The sequence below is a fragment of the Akebia trifoliata genome, chromosome 3, assembly GCF_017979445.1.
Source record: "Akebia trifoliata isolate Shusen 1 chromosome 3, ASM1797944v1, whole genome shotgun sequence".
Taxonomy (NCBI): domain Eukaryota; kingdom Viridiplantae; phylum Streptophyta; class Magnoliopsida; order Ranunculales; family Lardizabalaceae; genus Akebia; species Akebia trifoliata.
Window position 1 is genome coordinate 23,086,711 of NC_141377.1, and position 12,805 is coordinate 23,099,515.

Consider the following 12,805-nt stretch of genomic DNA (forward strand, 5'->3'; position numbering starts at 1 on the left):
AATTTTTTGATTTTTTCCTTTAAGAGAAAGAATTCTTGTAGAAGTGAGATCTTAAAAGCATTTTTCGTTTATCTTTGTTCTTTAAATTTCTTTGTAACTCCATTGGAGGATCATCAAGAGGGAATTGAATTGCAACATAGACTCTTCTCATTTTCTTCTCCACCTTGTTTCCCTTATTTTACTATTGTTGTAATTTGTTCCTCGCGATGATCGGCTAGACTCTCCTTAGAGAGATCAATGATGCCGGAATGAGTTCATCTTAATATTATTTTTCAATTCCATTATTTCTACTTTAATTATGTTTTTATGAAGCCTCTTAAGGTGAGATCATCAAATTTGTATTTTCAATTCTAATTTTGATAATTATTGCTTAAATAAGTTTAAGCTTAATTATACTTTGTGATGAATTTGAAATATAAATTGGATAATCTCCTCTAAATTTAAGATTCATAATTGTTATTTTTCTAATTACCTTCAAGTGATTAATCAATTTATCTTCCAATCCACGAATAACGACTTGTTATGTGGATTGAGTTAAAAATGAGAATTATTCAATAATAGGATGACTTGTAAAGGTTAATTTGATCTCTCTAAGCCCATTTTACATTGTTTACAATCTCTATTTTTTGCCCTCATTTCAATTTTATTTCATTTCTTAGCTACAATTTTCTAATATGTTTTAAAAATCTATTTTGCAAAATTTTGTTTTGGTTTCAATTCAAATGAACATTTACTTACCCAAGTTTTATTCTAATATTTATTTAATCTACATTTCTGCAATCTACATAACATCGATTACACGTCAATTCCAGAGATTTCGGAGGAGATCTCTATAGGAGAGTATGACCAATCCAAAAGATCTTCTTTCCATTTGTGAATCCACAGAATCAGGAAATTCTCCAGGATCACCGATCGGAAAAAAGGGATACTTTGATTTGCAGCAAGGATCCATAAATAACATGGTAAGGACAGAAAAAAATGAACTTTTTGACAGATTAGAGGTCTAACTAGTTCTTTAGACTATTCATTTACTTTTCTAACTTTAGTGCCGGAGTGATTTTGGCAGGTACCACACCGGCACAAGGAGGGGGTGGTAGGGGAAACTTCAGATCAATGAGGCAAAGTCCATTAGCATTGTCTACCGAATTCTAACCGCACAACTTGATATCTAGATTACGTATGGATCAACTTGAACCTAATTAATAAGAAAAGCCTAAGTAAAGTAACAAGAAAAGTAATTAAAGCATTTAAACCATTTGAGAAGAACTTGAAGTAAATTGAAATTGAAACTAAAATATTTTTTCTCTTGGCTTCATCAATCTTTCTAACGAAGGGATCTAGCCACTATTCATTGCAAGATTAAGAGGGAAAAAAGAATAAAGATAAACAAGGTAACAAGCCTTTATTGATTGCAACTTTAAATATACTATTTCTTTATCAAATTTACAGAGAAGTTGGGGAAGAAGAAGAGAACCTAAACTAATTAGAAAATGTAGCCTTAAAAGCATGGCCCAAGGGATTCATTTATAACTCATTTGGCACATTCTAAGGTTGTGCATGTGTGAGATCAGCAATTGCAATTGTAGACACAAAAACTTGCACTACCTTAAGATCTGTGACGATACCTCGCGATCTCCTCTCCTCTTATCTTTGGGTGTGTTTGCAACAACACCTCTCTGACGCTTAAGTTAGAACCTTAGTATAAAGATATTATAAAATTTAGAAGAGGGAGAACTCATACCTTTTAGTACCTCTGTCCATCTATTTATAGAGATGAAATCCTAGGATCCCTTTAAATCTTATTATCGATTTGACCCTTATCTGATTTAGAAGGTAGATCTTAATTGGTGATTTGAGAATGTATTTAGTAAATATCTGGCCCCCATACATTCCACCTTTTTTGGGATTTTCACTCACCAAAATTTTAACCTCTTTTGACCTAATACCTGATTTTATCCAACCGAGACTTGAGCCTATGATTGGTTGTCAGTTCTTGGTACCCAGTGAGAAATATCCTCCACAATACCCTCTCTCAGGGGTTTGGTTTTTTAGTTCAAGTACCTGAGAATAAATGAACGGTACCATGTGACTTGTGGTCACGCACCTTATAAATTCCTATTTCAAAGTCTAAGATCCGCTTAGTCAATGTCCATGCCATGCGTCATCTGACTATGTCACCTTCGAAAGTACGATGACTATAATCACCTCGATTTATTTGAATCGTTGATTTTTGTTATATGCTTCGAAATATTTTTCTTCTCTAAATACATTGTTTATTTCCCTCATTTTTTGTCATTTCCTCTTATTGATTGGTTTTGGTGTCCTTTTAAGCTCTAAGACTTTTGTTGTGTGCCGACCCTCTTATAGTTGGACTTGGCTTCCGTAATGAGCCAAGGCCTTTCCAACCCCCAAACAGTCGAGCTTAACTCTTATAATGAGCCAAGGCTTTCCAACCCCCAAATGGTCAGGTTTGGCTCCAATAATGAGCTAAGACTTGCCAACCCCCAACGGTTGGGCTTGGCTTCTGCAATGTGCTCCTATAATGAGCCAAGACTTGCCAACCCAAAATGGTCGAGCTTGGTTTCTACAATGAACAAAGGCTTGCCAACCTCAAACGGTCGGACTTGGCTCCCGTAATGAGCCAAAACTTGCGAACCCCTAACAATCGAGCTTGGCTCCTATAATAAGTCAAGGCTTGCCAACCCTAAACAATCGGGCTTAGTTCTTATAATGAGTCAAGACTTGCCAACCCTAAATAGATCATCCCAAACGGTCGGGCTTAGCTCCTACAATGAGCCAAGGCTTGCCAACTCCAAATGATAGGGCTTAGCTCTCTTAATGTTCCAAGACTCGCCAACCCCCAACGGTCTGGCTTGGCTCCTGCAATGAGTCAAAGCTTGCCAATGCAGCACGGTCGGACTTGACTCCCGTAATGAACTAAGGTTTGCCAACCCTAAACAGTTAGGCTTGTTCTAAGTGGTCCCGCACGACTGACTTAAGATGTGAAGCAAACTCCTGAAATGAGTCTGGTGTGGTACTAAGTGGTCCCGCACAACCGACTTAGGATGTAGACCAGACTCCCAATATGAGTTAGGTGTGGCACTAAGTGATCCCGCACGATCGACTTAGGATGTGGACTGGACTCAATATATAAGTCAAGTGTGTGTCAGGTTCCTCGACATCGTGTTCTTTAAAGTAACATGGACACAAAATAATAATACTTGCATAAAACAATAAGGTAATTAGTTCTCAATCTGGTGTTATTGATTTATGTCATCCTAAAATAACATAGTTTGATTGAATTTAATTTGTAAATTGATTTCCTAAGTTAAACCCACTCAACTCGTTGAATCGGGGTCAGTTGCCCATTAACAAATTAGTCTGCCAAATTAGACCCCTATTTATGCCATATGACACAGTGAAACTCTTTGACTCGGTTGAGCTTAGAAATGGGCTCGACAAAATCCCATGATTTGGTCGAGTTTTCAATCAGTTGTAGACACTCTAATTTGAACGGGCCCCCTACTCGAAAGGACAAAAAAATAGCAATTTTTCAATAAAAATTGGCCAACAAGCCTCAAAAGTTCGAATCATTAAAATAGGGCATTTTATCAAAATTGAGGGTCCCTAGGACCCCCTATGGGTTTAGTGGGCCCACCCAAAAAGATTTGGTGTACCCCTGCCTTCACCACTCTGCTCCCAAAGCAAAAAATACGGATTATTCAATAAAAGTCGCTAATGGGCCTAAAAAGTCCAATTTGCCAACACGTGGCATTTTGATCAATCTAATGATTCTAGAAATCCCTAAAAAGATATGCATTAAAAAAAAGTTTGACATTGTTACGGATGGCACATCTCCACGCACATATGTCAACTCTAGCTATGCATTAGTACTCACTACTCACGTCCAACCCAATAATAGACCTCAATAATTTCCACGCTAGAACACATACAAATGAGAGAGACAATTACCATTTGCAGCTTTATAATTGATGAGTTTTGCTGCCACACCAGGAGGCCTTTGCCAGCTTTTGTCCGACCCACTGACTTGTAAATGGCATTTGAAACTACATTCTGATAAGCATACAGATGCAATGAGTTTTCCATTGCAAGAATAAATAAAGTCAACGTACAACCCACCAGACTCTCCGCGAAAGCATCGACTTTGCCAAAAGATTCTAATCTTGTAAAATCCGCACCAAGCCCCGTGATTACAACACTGACTAAAGCAACCATTCAACGAATCTTAAATTCAAGAATCAACTATTAAACATGTTTGTATTGGAGAGAGCATGAATAGCAACATGTTTCAAAAGTGGTAGTATTTATAATGATGTTAAAATATAGCATACAAAGTACCATAAACTATAAATGCAGTAGTGATATAACTAAATCCAGGCACACAATTAGACTCACAACCTATGGTTTCATTTGGTGTCAATTTACGTAGTCCACAGTTCAAATGATTGTCAAAATTTTCCTCTACTTGCATCAATTTACGTAGTCCACCAATTTCAATTGAAAACGAGAGCACAACCACGGTTTTGATACCAAATATTGGGTTTTCTAACCCTTTAGGAACTAGATCCTAGCTCTCAAGATCAAACAAAATCAGTTTTACAAAAAACCTAAACATGGGTTCAAGAGAATTACATGTAATGCTTAGAATAACAATGTAAAACAGATCCAATAAAAAGAGGCAATATAACCAGCACTCTCATTATTAATTACACACTCATCCTTGTACCATGTTTCCATATTGTTACTTATCGAACATAAAAATAAATAAGAAATTTTATCTTTGGGTTACAAATGAGTGTAGTTTGAGGGAGATATTTATGAAGACATAAATTTATTCATGATAACTTGGATGACAATTACACACAAACTCTAATATGTTTTACATATAAAAGGATACCATATACAGAACTTAGTGTTCAAATATCTAATCACCCAACAACACTCAAACTTTTATTTTGCAAACAAAATCAAAATAAACCAGGACACCAAATCCAACACCTAAGGTGATTCAAACTTAGATAATATTTTCCTAAAAAATAAATTTCTTATGCTTTGGAATCCAAAATTCCAAACTAATATAAATTTCCTTGTAGTAAAAAAAACACCTACTCATGAATGAACAGAGGTCAGTACAGCAGTATTAAGACTATTCAATAAGTGGATATAGCCAGATAAGTACTAATCAAAGTGGAATCCAAATTTCTTGAAAGGTTTATGAGACAAAACCAATAAAACCGCCAAAAATATCATGCTTAGCTTAAGCATAAGTAGAAAGAAATGAAATGATTGATCTTTTGTGCAGTTTAATATCCTCTTTTAATCAACTGCTCGTGGATACAATCTTAGACGGATTTGTTATCTATTGTATTTTGATATAGTTCTCTTCTTATTACAAAACTAGATACGCTTGAATGAAGACAAAGCACAAAATCTGAAAAGTGGTTCAGTTATGATTGGAACTAATCCTGCGTGATGCTTATAAAATCTGAAAAACGGTTCAGTTATAACTCCTAGTACTCACGAATTTCAAGACATCCGCCAATAATATCATAACCAAGTGATACCTTATGGAAGCATGAACAGTTGTGACAGTAGAATCATTTACTACCAATAACCATCAAGAACTTTCTCTCACCACCAACATATGCCTTTCCTTCCATTTTAGCTATTCCAAAGTGTTTTTGAAGCTTAATGAGTGTCATTCTCATAACCAAGAGCTATTCCAATAATTCAATTTGCCTTTGGGTTCCATTAATGAAAAAATCATTGATAAAAAACTTTAATAAAAAATAGTAAAAACATAGGAAACATACCTGTACGTTCATGACAAATTTCTTAAAACTGATCTAGAGAAAATTAGGGTCATATTCTCAAAATTTGCACATCTCGATGGATTTTTCTTAGTATGTCCTTTTTTCTATGATGTTCAAGAAAGGACATCACAATGTGTTTATTTTCTAATCAAATTGTACCACGTAGACACCATTCCTATCTGTAGGAACGGGAAACCAATTTCTTTCCTCGTAAATTTCCAACTCCACCTAACATTAAAAGCTATCGTGTAAAAATAGTTCCATACCCCTCTTGAGGTCACTCTAGTATGACTCCTTCAACTATGGTCTACTGTGAGAGATTAAAATTAATAATAATGCTCAAGAGACCTCAGACTAGTTTAGGACTGAGTTGTTTGAGCTGAAATGCTTATTTCAGGCCTTGAAGTGAAAGCTAATCAATAAAGGTTATTAAGGAAACAAATGATAGAACTTGAACACAAAAGCAACTTAAATGATGTTTGAATCAAAATATGTGAGGGTTAGCCTAACATACCACTGAAACCAGGCAATGTTTGCTCTTGGGATCTAGACCACGATACACAACACCAATATCTAACTCAGTGATTAGGATTGCCAATGTTGCAGATATGTTGTTTTCACTTTCGTGGGCACTCTGCCAACCTAAGACTGCAAGATAAGAAGTAGTTATAATTATGGATGTCTAACAAAGAATCATTACGAGTGATAGCAGAATAACTCATTTCTCAACAACTTGACAATTTACCTATTGTGAACACTTGTGGTGGTCTTGACAGAATACAATGTTTATAGTTGAGTTTTCCACACCCCCCAGTCTTTGCGTCGCAAGCTAATTGTTGATCAGTCGCTATAAGATTCAAAAGCTCATCAAAAGAGCTGCCGAAAGACATAATCTGAGACCAACAAAATAAAATAAAAATATGAGTGTGTCATCGATTAACTTTACAAAAACTTATAACTAAATCCACAATCTCAGTAACTCTCCAAATTTAAGATTTCTCCTATTTATAAAAATGATTAGTGATTCGATGATTATGAATGAATAATTTCTCAATATGAACCATGCCTTCATTGTTCGGAGATACCACCACATTTGTGTGAATTTACCTCTTGCAAGCAAACACAAAACATGCTCATCGGAAAAAATCATGTGGCAGCATCTCTATAGTGCAGAATTGACAATCATATATGAATAAAGCAGGTTATAATTGAAATTTATAAGTCTCCAAGTTTGAACAGATTCTAAATCAAAGGCTAATAACCATAACACATTATTATTTACTAGTAGTACCATATCATAAGCAAAGAAACACCAATCCTCAACATAAGCAAAATAAAGGGCTAGAGATTCCCCTAAACCTGAAGCTAAACAATAATAGTAGTAAACTAACCATAACTACTGTACTTAAAACTAATGTATTGCGATATTTATGAGTCTACTAGGGTTTTGATCCCATCAATACCCACGTTGCCATAAAAAAATAAAAGCAAGCTTTGCTATATCCTGTTCATGCCAAATGAAGATATCTTCAGCTTTTCATTTGTTGGAAATAAGACTGATTTCTATCAATATTTCCATGCAAATCCTCTTCCATAACTACTCCATAGAACAATATTAAGAGATTAATCAAAAGGCACAAAAGAACAAAATACAAGTAAACATTTAGATAAAACAAAAGTTAAAAGAGGAGAAAAAAAATGAGTACACAAATAAAACCTTCAAAGTTTCATGATGTCATTTCCACAGTCTCACCTCAAACTCATCAAAATCTCCAAACAATTACTTTTTTCCTGCAAAATCGAGTCTCTTTGACACCTCCTCAAACAAATCTCTGAAATCAAAACTTTCAAATCGAATGTAACCAAAGGAGAACTACCATATTTCAACTATAACTTGATCATAACCTATTTACCTAAGATTTGGTGCTTTAATGGCAAGTTTCGACAAAAAGAGAAGATTTAATGGAGGATTCTAGGGTTACTTATATTCTTTTTTATTTAGAGATCGAAGAAGAAGATTTTTTGGTAGAATTGAGGTATGAGAAACAGAGAAACTCACTGATTTCTGACCAAGATCCTTCAACTCATGATCCATCGATTTCTCTACAAAACAACCGAATCAGAACAATGGAGCTTTGAGTTCGTTCTTCAGAGAGAGAGAGATTTAGAGGGAAATACCTCATCTTCAATAAACTGAAGGCTCCAGTAACCCTAGATCTCATCTTCACTCCATCATTTTCAGTGTTGAGAAATCAATCAGATATAGATAGAGATGTGATCTAGGGAGACAAACAGAGAGAGAGAGACAGAGACAGAGAGAGAGCGAGCGAGCTTCTCACGAACTGGAGAGAGGGAAAAAATTGCAGATCAGAGAGAGAGAGAGGTAAAAAACACAAATTTCTCTAAATTTCGTGGGTCTGTAGCCGTCAAATTTGAGTTGCTAAAATTCGTCGGACCAATACCAATAAATTTTTCTTTCAATTTTTATGGTTTTCACGTAGTGCATGTTCTTGTTAATTTTTCTTTATAGGTTTACAATATATTTTTTTAAAGTAAATCATAGTGACAGAGGCTAACTTTCCATTCTTAGAAGCTAAAATTGTAATATTAATAACTATATATATACCTGGTGGTATCAACATCAGAGTGAGGCTTTTGTTTTACTCCAAGACGACATATGTATTATGGTGATTGCAACAGTCCAGAATGATTTCAGCCGACCATAATCTCCATACATCAATAATGATGTAGGCCCATGCACCTCATCTCTTTTACTACTGTCATCTGGAATGAGGGTGGTGAAAGGGAAATATAGAACCAACGTCGATTGGAATCAAAAGGGTATAATCATTGAATCCAAGCCACCGATCTAAACCCCAACTAAGAAATAAGTTATGACTGACACTTTAGTCACCGGTCTAAACCAAGCCCATCAATCGAACCCCCCCCCCCAAAACTGTGTCATGATCCGTACTTACTTCGATGACCCAATTATGGGGAACCTAATTTTATTGCAACCTTCAAAGGATCGGTTCCTTTATGGACTTTTTTTCCAACAATATCCCCATAGCATGAGAAACAATCACATATATGTGTGATGTTTGGGTACATGGAACCTGATCTTCTTCGTGCCCTAATCCATCTAGAAGTGTATACGAATCTAAGGTTTTAAGAGAACCCAAATTAGATTCAACGATGAATTATCCCCTCTCTGTGTGTTCGACCATCACCTTGCAATCTAAAAACTCGATCGACAATCCTTGATGTGTCCCTTAACAAAATTGAATTTAAAATCCTTACTCCAAACTGACCATGGCTGGTAGAGCATGATTGTTTCTCCGTGTAAGATTCCCATGGACAACACCAAATTATAGATGTAAAAACCTTGCACTACCTTGAGATCTTTTATGATGCCTCACAATCTCCTCTCCTCGTACCCCTGGGTATGCTTGCAACAACATCTCTCCGATGCTTAAGTCAGAACCTTAGTACAAAGATACTGTAAAATTTATAAGAGGGAGAACTCATACCGTTTAGTACCTCTGTCCATCTATTTATAGAGATGAAACCCTAAGATCCTTTTAAATCTTATTACCAATTTAACCCTTATCCAATTTAGAAGGTAGATCTTAATTGATGATTTAGGAATGTATCTTAGTAAATATTTGAACCCCATATATTCCTCCTTTTTTGGAATTTTCCCTCATGAGAATTTTAACCTCTTTTGATCTAATCCCTGATTTTATCCAATTGGGACCTGAATCCATGATTGGTTTGTGACCAAGTCACCAAGCTTATCCTCGTATCTTCATACCAAACTCGAATCCCTAAGTGCCACATGTCACCCCTTGGTACCTAGTGACAAATATCTTCCACAACAATCATCAGCACGTGAGAATCAATTAGGAGGAGGCTCATGGCCTTACTTGATTCACCAGTCACCCCACCACCAAGTTTGATCATGCCATGGTGGCCTTGAGCTTGATTTCTCCCAAACTATGGTGATTTGTCCCTATCCATTCCTTGAGTGAAGTGGAACTTCCAATTTTGTACAATAGGTCATTGATTGAACTAAATTGTCTTCAAGACACCTACAAAATAATTTGTATATAATTAAACTCCTTTAATTACATATACATACATATCAAAATGCATGGATTAAGCAATTATTCATCATAAGGAATAAAATTGTTCTTAACATGATTTCTTATATAACATCTTGAATAATACTGATAAAAAGTAAATAAGTGCCTTCAAACTACATGGAATAATTCAAACATTTAGAAACTCATCATTAGTCATGGTGTGAAACTAAAAAACATATGATAGACTCACACAATAAGGGCATTAAAAATGAATATTTTCAGGGTGAGAGATATACCTCTAAAAAGGTAAGATGCCTTGCAATTTGTTACTACTTGCTCTTGAAGTGAGACATATCCATGGATGTCGTCCAGGTCCATTGATAGCTGAAGGTACAAGGTAGATACCTTCATTCCAGTCTTATATATCAACAAATAAGTTGCACCCTAATAGTTGTAAAAGGTATCCCCTCTCATAAGAAAACTTCATTCTAACTATCATGAGCAAACTTTAATATTAGGGTTCTTTCAAATTCTAGATGTAAATCTAGTTGTGAAATCAATTTTTAAGTTTACACAATCTCTAAAACATCTTATCGATCACAATAAAGTTCCATTATAGTAATCATTTCAATGTTTACATACACTATGAAGTAAATGAATAAAAAAAAAAAACAAACAAATTGAACTAATAGAGGTATCACTCTCCTCCACGAACTTTTCTACCAGCTCTTCCCCTACACTTAGACTTATGGTGACATAAAATGTTAGTAAGCTATGAATAAGGAGAAATTGGCCTATTGATGAAGAAATCAATATTCAATTTTGGTGTCTTGTTGTAAAGCAGATCAATTTCAAACCGATCTTCAAATTTGACCTATGGATCATGTAATTTTTTTCATCATATGAGTAAGTTATTATCCCTATAATAATCCTACATAAAAAATTAGATAAGAACTACAATGAAGATTAAAATCACTTGACTTTATTTTCTTGAACTTGCACTTTCTCTCTCTAGACTCCTCTTACCTCTTTTTCCTCTCTCATTGGACTTTGAAAAATATTTGGAGATATGTGTGGCACAAGAACTCCAAACACATTAGGGCAAAGGTATCTTTATATATAGTGGACAACCTAACATTCATTTTATATATGTTTCATAAATTTTTCTTACTAATGTAGTCATCCAACATAAATCAATACATGCAACTCATTTATATCATGGGTGTGTTTATACCAAGGAATATCCCCTTCGTTTCCTTGTGGGTCCTCATTTATTTGAAAGAATTACTTTCTTCTTACCTTAATTCCTTCACGCACGCATTCAATATTTATTCATGAATTATGTCACATAAACATTAGCATTTTTAATTAACTAATGCATGAATCTTTTCACCTCTCATGCACCTATTCAATATTCAATGTTCTTTCATGAATAAGCTTTTAACACATATTTTTACGTTCCATGCATAAATTTATTCAACATTTATTTACAAATACACCTTTAATACTTATTATTTAATGAGCATGTCTTTTCAACTCTCATGCATTTATTCAGCATTCATTCGTGAATGTACTTTTAATATCCATGTCTTAAAAACAAATCTTTTTCAACTATGGTGAATCTTTTCAACATCTACTAATAAATATAAATATACTTCTAAAAGTGTCTTAATCAACTAATCTTTTCAACAACTCCCATGCATCTAATCTGCCCCTTAATGTGAGTCTCACGAATTGTGTTCACACTGCTAGCTGCAGTGACCATGTGGCTTGCATGTAATGCAGCATTTAACATCGCACTCTCTAATTGATCCTAGGGATTACTTTATATAATTCACTATCTAATATTAATAATTAGAGTTAATCAAGCAAGTCTAAGGCCTTACTATAATGTATAATCATATTGAATAAAATATAAATTAGACCAATTACTAAATATTTCATTTATACTGTTATTAGCACTATTAATAATTTGCTCGGGTAGTATCAGGGGCAGAGCTAGAGGGCGAGAGGGGGCAGTTGCCCCACCTCAATTTTTTGGTGAAGTTGTTGGTCCACGGTTTAATGGTGCACATAAGTTTCCACACAAGAAAAATAGTAGAAGTGAGTTCATTGGATAGGAGTAACTTAAAAAAGTAACTTACTACTTATGGGATAAAACACGAAATAGTTATAACTATTTCAATTGCCAGCAATGGAGGCATCTTTCAAAATGACACAAACCAAGAGGCACAATAACGTTTGACTGTAAAAGTACATTGGTTCGACCAAACTAAATGGGTTACACCCATTGGGGTATTTGAATCTCTTCAAATACATACATCTTGGATTTGGTTGAATCCCTTCAATGATTATAAATATGAGATGATCTGAAAAGATTATTATCTATTTTCTTCTCAAGTAAATCCTTATGAGATTCTTCGAGTCTAATGACCACATCTCACATTATTCTTAGATCGATAAACCAACAGTGTGTTACATGCATAGGAATGGGTTGGATACATGAACAACATAGTTGATTCAGTTCATAGTCGATTCAGTCCAACCTATGTTTGATCCATTTTAATTCAGTTAGTGTTAGTGTTATGTCCATGTTTTAATTCAATTAGTGTTAAGTGTTCTATCCATGTTATGTTCAGTTAGTCCAAGTGTCAATGTATGTTAGAGCTTTGTGCTTAATGGTAGGGAAGGTGGGTAATTATAGAAGGTGGAGAAGAAGTAATGTATTTAAAAATCTTCTTTGAATATTAAAAAGGATCACCTTGGATTCCAAAAAATCTTGCTTAAGGAGGTTGGTTACCCTCGAAGTAACCTGCAAATTCAGAATAGCTAAAAAGAAGAAGTCTTCCAACATTGGTATTAGAGTGGAAGATCCTATTATGGCCA

At 34.8% G+C, this 12,805-nt stretch overlaps 1 long non-coding RNA gene across 1 annotated transcript; it reads right to left on the reverse strand.

Annotated features, from left to right (window-relative positions):
- Positions 1-3,180: 3,180 nt before the first annotated feature.
- Positions 3,181-8,271, reverse strand: LOC147406155 (uncharacterized). The gene is made up of 6 exons (XR_015176332.1): positions 8,013-8,271; positions 7,894-7,937; positions 7,552-7,666; positions 7,302-7,431; positions 6,580-6,727; positions 3,181-6,482 (listed from the first exon to the last, which is right to left on the reverse strand). It is a non-coding gene; the product is annotated as an uncharacterized LOC147406155 (long non-coding RNA).
- Between the last annotated feature and the right edge of the window lie 4,534 nt (positions 8,272-12,805).